The sequence below is a fragment of the Ambystoma mexicanum genome, chromosome 6p, assembly GCF_040938575.1.
Source record: "Ambystoma mexicanum isolate Mex_15411 chromosome 6p, UKY_AmexF1_1, whole genome shotgun sequence".
Lineage (NCBI taxonomy): Eukaryota > Metazoa > Chordata > Amphibia > Caudata > Ambystomatidae > Ambystoma > Ambystoma mexicanum.
The window spans coordinates 162,499,130-162,511,511 of record NC_090935.1 but is presented as its reverse complement, the minus strand read 5'-3'; the positions used below and the strand labels follow the sequence as shown (position 1 = coordinate 162,511,511).

The window sequence follows — 12,382 nt, the reverse complement described above, 5'->3', positions numbered from 1 at the left end:
GAAAGATAGGCATGTCGCAGCTTGCTTTAAAGAAGCACTTTTCAACTGGTCCTCCCAAAAACATGTTCAGTGCAGGTGAAATGAACAATATTACAATGGGTATAAGAGCTATCACAAAAATTATGCTATGAGCCACCAAGATAAAAAGGTCTTCTGGAACAGTACATCAGCATGCCTGCCTTCATGGCTTTGCTCATCAGGGGTGACGGGGCCAAGTTCCACTAGTTCAGTGCCTGCCACTGTGAGCTTAAGAAGCCCTTAAAGCCATCCACTATTCCCTAATCCTTCGGCCCTTAATAGAAGGATATACCGATCTACAACATACCCACTTATCATTGAAAGTTAGACCACCTAGACACATACCAAAGAACGACCATAGAAGGCAAGGTATTAACTAGCAATAACACCTTGGTCCACTTTGTAATCATAGGTAGCAATGGTCCACCGACAGTAAATAGATAGGAAGGAGCCGGAGAATGAGAATATAACATCACTACCTAAGCAGGGGATAATGCTCACCCAACCGGGTGTACTAAGCTCAAATAAAGCTGAGAACCAGCTACGCCATCGCTCTAGAAACTAGACAGTCAGGAAAGGGAAGAGAAAATATACCTACCCAATGGACCACTGACAGTAAATAGATAGGAAGGAGCAGGAGAATGAGAATATAACATCACTACCTAAGCAGGGGATAATGCTCACCCAACCAGGTGTACTAAGCTCAAATAAAGCTGAGAACCAGCTACGCCATCGCTCTAGAAACTAGACAGTCAGGAAAGGGAAGAGAAAGAATATACCTACCCAATGGACCACTGACAGTAAATAGATAGGAAGGAGCGGGTGAATGAGAATATAACATCACTAACTAGGGATAATACCCACACAACCGTGTGTACTAAGGTAAAATAACTTAGCTGGGAACCAGCCACACCATCACCCTAGAAACTAGACAGTCAGGAAAGGAAAGAGAAAAAATATACCTAACCCATATGGCAACCAGATACATAAAACAAGAACTACAGGGATTAAGAGACATATAACCCACTAACCAAAACCTCAGATTTCTGCATACTTACACAAAAACCCACACAACCACTTCTCTCACAGCAAACCGCACACACTTCACCACACCGCAACAACCAACACATAAATCGCAACAGCACACGAGGACTCGCTTCGATCTATATTCACACCCAAGCTCAGCGCACAGTGAAAACCAAACTCAAGCTGCCAACAGGCCACCACCTTCTCACTTTCTTAGGCCCTCTTCACCAAGTAACCCAACCGCACTGCCTTGTTTGCAGAACCGCCTGATCGCCTGGAGACCAACTCCATTGGTGACAGTGTGTTACATAAATACCCAGAACATTAACATTTGTTGAAAGCAATACCAAGTCAGAAGCATTATTTAAATCTTCAGAGTACTCTTCACATGTGGAGACTGTGTGTGTCTAAAACACGGATCCGAAACACTTGGCTCTCCAGATGTTTAGATATCCCACCTGCAAAGTCAATGGTGAGGGATCATGGGAGTATTGGTCCCAAACACCCAGAGAGCCATCGGTTGCAGACCACTGCTCTGGAATAGGTCTGTGGTGTGGTGTGCACTGAGCTAGTCAGACCATCCACCTTATGGCGATTTTGCGATTTGCAAAAAAAATTAAAAAAAATAAAAAAAAATTGCAAAATTTGCCATTTCCCGCAATTGCCGCTACAAATCATTAAATGGGCGCAAAAAAGACATGTTAGCTTAGTGTGTCTTTTTTCGCGCTCATTTAATGATTTAGAGCGAACACAGCTGGCTGCTGATTGCAGCAGCTTGAGGGTTAACACCTCGGCTCTGCGTTCGTGCAGGCCCAGGATTGGGGGAGGGTCACGCAGGCCTGGGAGATGCACAGCATTTGGCTGTGACCCAGGTACCTCCAAGGCTCATTGAGTGCCCGAGCTGACAGTTGGTGAAGCTAGCCAGGTAAGCACTGGCCTGTCCACTCATCTGCCCCCAACTCAGAGCACCCAAAGAGGCCACTGGACTGTTTTCATTCCCGGCGCTCGACAGGAAAGTAAATTACTTTCCTGTCGAGCGCAGGAAAAGAAAGCATAAACTTAATGCTTCCTGACACTCGTCTACAATTGGTATCATGCAGCCCAGCCTCAAGGCTTGAGGCTGGGCTGCATGATACCAATTGAAGACTCTCGTAGCTGTATTAATTTCAAATTGCTTTACAATTGGTATCATGGGCTGCATGATACCAATTGTAAAGCAATTTGAAAACGAATACAGCTACAAGCGTTTGTATCATGCAGCCCAGCCTTGAATCAAGGCTGGGCTGCATGATGCCAATTGAAGACTCTCGTAGCTGTATTCGTTTCAAATTGCTTTACAATAATTGTAAAGCAATTTGAAACGAATACAGCTACAAGCGTTTGTATCATGCAGCCCAGCCTTGAATCAAGGCTGGGCTGTATGACACCAATTACGCACAAAATTGGGTGTTAAAATTTATGAAAGGGAAATGCCATTCGTCCTGTGCAATTTTGGTGGTTATGCAAAGCCAATTTAATGATATATGCAATTGATATGCTAATTTCTAATGACATCACATGCCATTGCATTTGTTAATGAGTTCCCTCCCCCACTTTAATTTGTAGGACTTGACCCCTGGTAGTGTTGCGATGTTTCATTTCTGTTTGTGGGTGTGTTTAGTCACCATGTGTGGGTGGCATAACCAAGGAATTATGACCACCCTAGAGAGTTCATTGTTTGGCTAGGTATTATGGGTTTGCAGTTACTGCCACTGCATTGCCCCGGTGTCTTGGCCTCATGGATTCCTTCCATGGAGAAGTGTAGAGTTGTTCCACCTCTCTCCTGGGGTCATAGGACAAGCGAAAATCAAACCTATGGGCTTCAACCAGGATTACACTTTTGAATTCAAGCCCATCTGTTTATTTGCTTTCCACTTGTCTGCTGGAAGTAGTGGCACAGCACCATTTCCTTGGAGCTCATCAGGCTGTATCCCCCTTCCCCCACCACAATCCAAAATGTTAGGCTGTGGTGACTCGACCTGGCTGTCCTACAGAGCGCAGCCAGACAGAACACATTTTGTTCCTCACTAACAAAAGCCTTGCAATTACTTGGTTTTAGGCTAAAAAAGTGTTAAATGATATATTTTTCAACGTTAGAAAATGCCGCGAAAAAACGCAGTTGGGTGCCGCAATTTTTTTCTTTTTTGTGCCGCAATATTTTCCATTTCATGCCGCAATTTTCTGGAGGGTCTGGCTAGTAGGGCGTTGGAGAAGGAAGTCTGGAACCTATATTGGGCTATGAATCCTGCAGCCTGTGAATCCCAGGGAAGAACAGTGGCCCACCCAGCCACTGGTAATCAAATCATGACAAGGAGCGAGACTTCCAACAATAGAAATGGAACAGTATTGGAGGTAGTCACTGAGAAGATATTAATACTGATCCAGCTGTGCCCTCCGCTCCATGGCCAAACTGTGTAGAAGCCGAAATTATTGCAATGGAGCACAGATAGGAGGGAGATGCCATGTGCAGGGAGATGACATGTGGAGGGACACAGCTTGTAGGTGTTTGGTTAGTTATCCATCTATTGACTGCCAATCTCTATGGCCATCCCACCCACTACCTGCCCCTCGCCTCCCAAAACAAATACCCTGAAATCTCTATGCTAGCTCCATCAAGTAGTGACATCAAACTTTGGCCTGCCAGTGTTATTTCTAAGCCGCCTGCCGGGAGGTAATGGTTTATTTTCATCTGTAATTGTGCTGATACTATACAATTGTCTTATCGAAGAGTGCCTTTAGTCCCTTAATTTATATCTGCTCCTTCTACTGAAGTCCTGTTAAAAACAAGCCTTGACAAAGCCAAACGTTTTGGCTTGTGCATAGGCATTAGCATTTGCCAAGCACCAATATTAAATACCCAAGTAATCACATTTTCTGGCTGTTACAATCTTATGGCAAGGTAGTGCCTAGTAAATAAATGCACATATGATGCCTGCACAAAAGCCAAAACTGCTGGCTTTACCAATGCTTGTTCACAATAACCCTTGGGTTGTTTTCCCCATCATGTGGAACGGGAAAGACAAAATTACGAAAGGTGTGGTGGCCACTTTGATTTTTATTAACAGAGGGAGTCAGAATGTTGTAAGGTAAAGAACCACAAAAACAAGTGATAGTAAGAAATGGGTCATTTAGAGATGCCACCCGGCCGGATTCAGTCCAGAGTGGCTGTTTTAGTTAGGGCTTTGTCCGGTTTCCAAACAATACACCTGGATTGATTTAATCTCTCCTGTGGCATCATCAAGTAGACACAGACAAACAAATAAAGTTTGGGCTATAACATCTTATTGTTAAATCAAATGTTGGAATGCAGACAGGCCTAACTTGCCTTATGCTAAGGTGGGATTTTCCTACCTAAATAAAACTAAGGATAGTCTGTGTCAGGAAGTACGAAATAAATGTCAGTCTGTGTCCAAAACATATACTTGCCCTCACATCTAATTGTATACAATGTGTAGGGTTGTCAGCTTCAAAATAAGGAGTGTTCAAATAAGTTCAAGAGCTGGAAGCAGCTCTGGTTTGTTAGGAGTTTCCCTTTCCCAAGCTCAAAATAATTCTCAATGCAAACCCTTCCCCAAGCGTTCAAGTGTTTCACCTTTCCAAAACACCACAATTCCTTAGGAAACTTCCAAGCTCTTCTGGTTTGGTTACTTTTCATCAGCTTCATATAGTTCAGTTCTTTAATTCAGATCATACAGGATTTCCTTTTTATTCAAACACAAGTTTTTTTGTGGGCGCTTTCAGTGGCTTTTCCAGAGACTGGTGCAGTCGATCTAAGCACAGTTGTTGGATCACACGGTTCACTAATTACAGGTCACGCAACCGACACACCTTACTTGCTTCTTCATATACACGTTGCTACTGCGTCAGCTTTACAGTGGTGCATTTTCATTTTACATCCTAATGATGCTTTATCATTACTTGTTTTGCCACCATTCACTTGTTGCACTTTCACATACTCTCTTGGCTCTTGCCAATGCTTGTTTGCCATGCTTGTTTTCTCAAATTCCACAGTTCCTTATATCAGGACGTTTCATCAACTTGCTTTCAATCAGATCAATATTCAAAAAGTGCTTGTATTCATTTTCCTTCGGTTCAGTTTTCAAAAAGTAATTCCTTTCATTCAATGCTTTGCATGTTCACCTGCCTTACCGCTGTCCCCTTTCCCAGGTTGACTCACCGGTCAGAGTTTATGGCGTTCCAGCAAAGCCTACAGCAGGCACAAGCTCTCTTGCTCATGCAGTGCCTCACTCCACCTCTTCAGTTGCTCTCCTTGGATCCGCTCGCACTGCTGATGTTTCGCTCACAGCTCAAGCTTCCCTTTTCACGGTCCGGCACCGGCCTCCAGCTTCCCTTATGCCTTGCTACCCACTGCATACACTCTGCATCTTCCAAGGAATCTCGAGCACTCTGTCTGCCACGCCCCTTCCAGGAGATGTCTACTCTAGCACAGCAATCAATAGACCTGCTTCCTCAGCAGACACAGCTGACTGGGCTGCCACCACTGACCCGGCTACCACAGCTGACTCCATTTTCGGGGTACTTCTATTAAACCACCCGCCAGGCTAATTGGTCCAAAAAGGACTAGACTGCACATTGTTGCTTTGGGAGGCCTGGATCACTCTTGCAGGCCTCCTCCTTGTACCAGTACCTAACTGGTGTCTGTATGTGTGTGTCTCAATAAACAGAGGATGTATTTCTCTAGTTGGTCTCTTCCTCGTCCCAGTACCAAACTGGTTCTTTGTAGGGAATTTTTTAGGGGAAATATAGTGGAGGGATTGGCAATAGCCTATAAAGGCTTGGGGGCCATTGTACTGATGGTGAAAGGCGAATGGGGGATACATGTCTCACCTAAGGGTGCCTCATCCCCGATCCCAAAGTCTCCTCCACCCAGGTGATCCTCCCTCGCATCTCCACTCCCAGGGTCAGGTTCCGATAGCGACAGCCATTCCCTAGCCAACTGGGGGAAGGATATGAGGGAAAAGTAGTAAGGATGCCCCCAGATTCCTCACAGATGGCAGTCTGTGTTTCAAGACTAAGAAGCCAGGGATTTAGAAGGAGCAGCCTGGGGGGGGTGTGGGTGGGAGCTGTCTGCCATAGCTGAATGGACTTCCTGCTTTGTTCCTTGGAGCTGTGATTTACAACACCTTTCTCAAACCAGAGAGTACAATAGCAATGGCACCCCGGCCAGCCCCAGTTCTATCCTACACACCCCCAGGCTGTCGAGGCTCATTCCAGACCCCCAAAAAGGGGGTGGGGGGAGGCAGTATGTGCGTACGGTGATGAGGAAGAGCAGAACTAGGCGTAATGAAGATTATAAATAAGTAATCAGAGCATTACTTTCTTGCCCTTCTTCCTCGTCCTGTACTTACTCATGAGGTATACCAAAGCTCCAAGGAACGGGACAAGAAAGCAGATACCATCCAGATGGAATGCCAAGTGCACACACCACCACCTTTGTATTGCCAAACCAACACAACAAAGGAAACAAAGCATCAGGAAGTGCCCGCACTCAGGAACCCCCCTGCCAAATGTGATAGCTCCATCAATGTGCAGGTTGACTCAGTAGTGCCTCGTAAACGTGTTGGGGTCCGCCCAGATACCTGCCTCAAAAAATGTCCTGAAAGTCCACCCCACAAGCCTCTGCCCACGAAGCAGACATCCCCTGTGTAGACCGATCCTGGACCCCAGAGGGAATGGCCCGACCAGAAACTGCACACGCCAATTAAATCACCTCCCACATCCACTTACAGAGGGAAGGAAACGTCGCTTTTCTATCTGGATGTGGCCCCCCCAGAAAGGTGACTAAGACCTTAGTCAGTACGGTTCAAGAACACAAGAACCGCCCTACGTACATCCAGAGTATGCCACCTAGCTTCCTCAGGAGAACTTGGGGATGGAAAGAAAGAAGGTAGAACAACATCCTGCGCCAAATGAAACTTAGAGACCACCTTAGGTCGAAAAGCTAGATCACAACGTAAAAGGCATCAGACTGAACCTCCAAATTGTTCCTGCACAACAGAGCCCCAATCTCACCCAAAAGTCTATCCTAAGTGATGGCCACCAAGGACACCACCTTCAGAGTGACAAACTTCATGGCAACATCGAACAGAGGTTCAAATGGAGCGTCCTGTGGGGCTCTCAAAACAAACAGCAATTCCCACTTGGGGAAGCCAGATATCTCACATGGGTGGTAATGGTAAAACCCCTTCAATAACTGGAACACCAGGCACTCATGCTCAGCCAACCCCACCCAAGGCTCTTGCACCGCCCACTGGGACTGTAGGGTAGACACAGCAAGGCCCAGATCAAACCCTACCGAAAGAAACTGCAGGATAGCCGAGTAGGGCACTGCAGGGCAGATAACCCCAAACACTCAACATTTGGAAAACACACCCCAGTCACGATTCTATGCCTTCAAAGTGGCAGGCTTCTGATCCTCCTGTACCCTCTGTGCCAAGGAAGCAAGCAGCCCTAGCCACTGCATGCCTTCCCTTTCTAGGCCCCCAAACGAGGCAACCCGACTGAAGACTCCATTGAGCCTAGCACCAACCGGACAAGGAAGGGACAAAGAAGCGACGGAATCAGAAATACCAGAGCAACAGCCAGCTCGAACATTAATGGGAACCATGACCTCCTTGCCACAACGGAGCCGCAGAATCCCCGATTTACACCACCACCTTCTTAACCAACATGAGAGGAGGGAATGCATACAACAGACACAGAAGCCAAGGGATATTCAATGCATCCACGCCCAGGCCGCTGCACAGAGGAACCTGGAGCAAAAAGACCCCACCTTGGCATCGTGGGGGGAGGCAAACAGATCCAGAAGCTGAGTCCCGAACCGCCAGCAAATCGATTGAAAAACCTCCTCCTTCAGCAACGACGCTGCAGATGGAAAATCACTGCTCAAGTGGTCTGCCACCACATTGCCCAAGGGCCAGATGTGCACCGCCTGCAAGGACAACAGGTGCTGCTCGGCACATGCAGCCAAGGAACAGGTCATCCCCTCCAGACCCGACACCTGGTTCCCCTCTACCAATTGATGTATGCCATGGCCGACTCAGTGTTGTTCCTGAGAACTACAGCCCTCCACAGGAGGACAGATTCGAAAACTGTCAGTACCCTTGCAGCTGCAGTCAGTTATCTCCAATGGAGGAGCGGGAAGCCTCCTGGAGATCCCACTTCTCCTGATGCAAGAGGTCCCCAACCATGGCACCCCAATTTGCTGGCATCTGTAGTAACAATGATTAGACAAGGCAAGTGCAGCAGAAACCCCACAGGAGATTCACTGCCTGCAACCACCATTGAAGCTGCACCGTGAAGGCAGTCAGCACCAAGATGATGACCTCGAAGTCCAGCCAGTCCCCCCCAGCCAGTACCTGTGAAGGTGGGACAGGAGAGGCTTCATGTGCAGCCTGGCCCTTGAGAACAAGAACACACAACACGCCATATGTCCTAGGATCGGCAAGAAAAACCTTGCCAAGGTCTGCCTCTGGCCCACCAAGCCCTGAACCAGGGAACAAAGCCTGACTGCCCTGTACTCCAGCAGAAGAACCTATCCCCTCAGAGTCCAGAACAGACCCCCGATAAACTGAAAGTCCTGCGAAGGTTGCAATTGGGACTGCGCCACATTCAGGATGAACCCCACGGACTCCAATGTCCCGCAGACGATGGCCACCTGATGAAGAAGAGCCTCCCTGGATGATACCCTGACTGGCCAGTCGTCCAGAAGAGCCGCTACCATCAACCCCAGAACCTTTGTGAAGACCTGAGGGGCGGACTTCACCCCAAAGGGAAGAACCCTGAAGTGACGCCTGCCGACAGCAAATCGCAGAAACCTCTGACAGGCTGGACAAATGGGGACATGATAATATGATTCCTGTAGATCCAAGGAGGCAAGAAAATCCTCCTGCTGTATCAGCGGGATGATGGTCTGGAGAGTCTCCATCTTGAACTTCAAATTGGGCAGCAACAGATCCAGCCGCTTCAGATCCAGTATGAGATGACATTTCCCTGAGAGCTTTGGGACCAGGAAGACTACAGAATAAAAAGTTGAATCCTTCCCGAGCCACTGGGACCTGCTGGATCACTTTCTTGATCATCAGTTCATGGATGTTGCAGCTCATGGCCAGATGCTTGATCATGCTCGGAGGCCAGGAAGTGAGCACTACGGGGGAGGAGAGGACACCAATTCCATTTGTTACCCCGATTGCACTGCTTGGAAAATCCATGTCCCTGGACGGGGACGTCCAAGCCTCCGAGCAGGGCAGGAGACTGGCCCCCACCAGCCGGACGTCAGGACTTCTGAGGGCGCGCTGGGGAAGAGGACTTCCCAGACCTCCTGGAGGACTTTGACTTCCCCTGGAAACACCTGCAAGGCTGTTGGCTCCTACCAGAACGCTGCCCGTCTCCAGACAAAAGCGCCTTGACCCAAAGTTTCTTGAACAACCTGAACAACATCTTCCCATCAAAGGACATCCTGGTGGGTGTAGACTTCTGATGGGACTCGTATTCCAGTCCGGAACATGCACATGCCTTCAACCAGCAATAGTTGGGCCATTGAGATGGCCGCCACTTTGACACATCTGCCCCCTCAAGTCCTGCAGTACTGGAGCATAATTGGTACCATATTCGTGTGTGTGTTCCAAGGCTTGTATGGACCCAAAGGCTGTTTCTGCCATATAAGAGGAATAAGTAGCCACCTTAAATCTCAGATGAGCACCAGAATAGACCCACTTGAGAATGGAATCCACTCTGTGACCTATGCCACACCGGACAACCTCTTTGGGAGCAACGGACAACTTGCCAACCAGACTGGAGATGGTGCTCACTGCCACGACCTGTGGTAACGCCTTCTCTTCATCATGCAGCAGATGGCGTTTGGACATGAACCTGGGAACACAGGCTTTCTCCGGACCACGTCACTCCCCTAGGACCTCATACCGCACGTCGGTCAAGAGCAGAAGAACTGCCATCAAGGTGTGCCTGACTTAAGAATAAGTAAGCTTCCCCTGCCGATCACCTGCTGCCACCGGCTCATGTTCAGGAAAACCATGAAGTCAGACACTTGAACCATAACCCAGGCCACAGACTGCCTGTCAGAGGTGATCGGACTCAGGAGCAGAGTCTGAGGTGGAAGACGTCAAAGCAGGGCTCTCTCCTTCCCTCAAACATACTGTTGGAATATCTTTCAGAAAAGCCGCACCAGCTGGCTATCAGCAGCGTCATGTGTTGAAAGCCAACTCTTTTGGCGATGAACCTCTAGATAGGTAGTGCTGGAGATCGAAGAGGAGACATCCAGATGGCGTCTCATGCCATATCGTTTTCCCATGGCGTAAAAACCACTCAAGATCTACATAGTCACTGTGCACACAAACACCTGTGATGAATCCTTAGATGTCATCACTTCTTCCAGAGGTGGAGCCCCTTCTCATGAGGCCAGTGAGGTGAGGCTGCTACCGATAGTCCCGCTAGGGCTAGTACTCAGCGGGAGTATCTCATGCGGAGAGACTCCACCTTCTAGAGAAAAGGACAAACATCAAAAGGAAAACACGCCATAATATCTCCTCACCAAACACCCTCCCCACTCTGTAAACCCCAATCACATACTTCACCAACCCATGTAACTGTGGAGGACCATAGTGTTGACTACTACTGAGACGAGGGAGAGCTTGGACTACCCAAGGGAGGCTGATTTTAGAAGTACAAGGGATGAGGTGGCGGCGCAGAGGAATAATGTTGGAAGTACCAAAGACATTGAAAAAGGACTTGACCCCCAATGCCAACCAATCGATATGAAAAAACTTCAAGAATACAGACAGCCAACTAGCACGTGATGCATTCCAGCCTGGGCAGTTCAACAAGAGAAGGCAAGGGAAGCCGCAAGCAGCCCGCTCCCCAAGTCCAGAGGTTGGAAAGGGGAATCCTTAACCCGGTAGTGTGGGACAAGTCAGAGGCAGAGCTGGAATTTGAAGGGTGGTGACGTGGCCCGAAGCGAATAAACCGAATGGCCACAGAACAATACAGTAACGGCGAGCAAAAACCTGGAGCAGTGCCACGCAAGAGCACACAGAGCAGAAAGAGACAGCCCGAACCAAGACAAGCAGCTCTGTCAAGAACCAGCAAAGAGCTCCCAGGAAACAGGCAATGGGAGAGAATGTTCGGGTGGGGACCGGGTGTGACAGTAGTAGTTAAAGAAGAGAGTGCCTCAGGAGTCAACTTCTTGGGCACAGTGGTTGGTCGCAAACCACTCCTGAAGCAGACAGAGAGTACATGGAAAGTCAATTTTCTCGTGGAAATACCAGTCAGAAAAGTGAACCAGGTCAGCCAAAAGCAAGCCACAGAGAAGTACAGGTCTTGAACCCGCACCCAGGAAAAAAGAAGATTACGAACCATCTCCCACATCGCAGTACTTGGCAGGAGTGTGCACCATGTACACCTGGGGCAAGAATAGAAAACAGAGTCTGGGGCTCTAATTACAATTGTATCATTGTTTTATGATAAAGGACAGGGGAAGGGAGTCAGTACCCCTGGTGCTGTACACTGTGAAATTAAGCCGGAGAAAGGCCAGGCAAAGGGAGTGATTCCTACTGGTGTTGTGAATTGTGAAACAAAGCCTGAGAAAGGCCAGGAGAAGGGAGATGTTTCCCTGGGTGTTGTGAACTCTGAAAGCAAAGCTAAATAAGGCCAGGAGAAGGGAGTCATTCTCCTGGCAATTGAACCTGCATAGAGGAGCAAACCAGTAATCCAGGGGAAGGGAGTCATTCCCCCTAGGATACGAAGTATTGAAGGTTCGGGCGTAGAATGTTAGAGGATCTGCAACCCTTTTGTTTGTGAAGTGCTAAAACCAGGGGAAGGGGGTAATCACATTATGCTGCTCCTTTTAATATTATCACGCATCAACACAATACCTCAACACACAATCTCTCACAGACTATTTCTCTAGATAGGGCCATTCAGGTAACCAAGATGCACGCTTCGACTCCACCTGTGAGAAGAATGGCACCTGTTTCCGACGACCTGACATGATAAGGCATTTATAACGCGCCTATACACAAGTGTTTCAAGGCGCGACAAGGCAAATGAAGGGGAATAGAGGGAAGACAGACAACGATCATACTAGGCCAGGTGTCATTCAGATCGTGCAAGTGCAAGGGAATGGGGAAGAGGGAAAGTGCAGGGGGCACGGGGGAAGGGACAGTGCAGTAAATGGGTTAATAGAATAAATAAGCAATACATAAAAATACAGCCAGCAGGTGGCAAGTGCAAGGGTACGTGCAGACATTGGGTGTCAAGTGCT

The 12,382-nt window shown here is 48.1% G+C and overlaps 1 protein-coding gene across 2 annotated transcripts in view; it reads right to left on the bottom strand.

The window, feature by feature from the left end:
* The window catches only part of KIAA1328 (KIAA1328 ortholog), a 1,369,495-nt gene that overhangs the window by 1,075,878 nt on the left and 281,235 nt on the right, over positions 1 to 12,382 (bottom strand). The gene's annotated exons all lie outside the window — the stretch shown is intronic.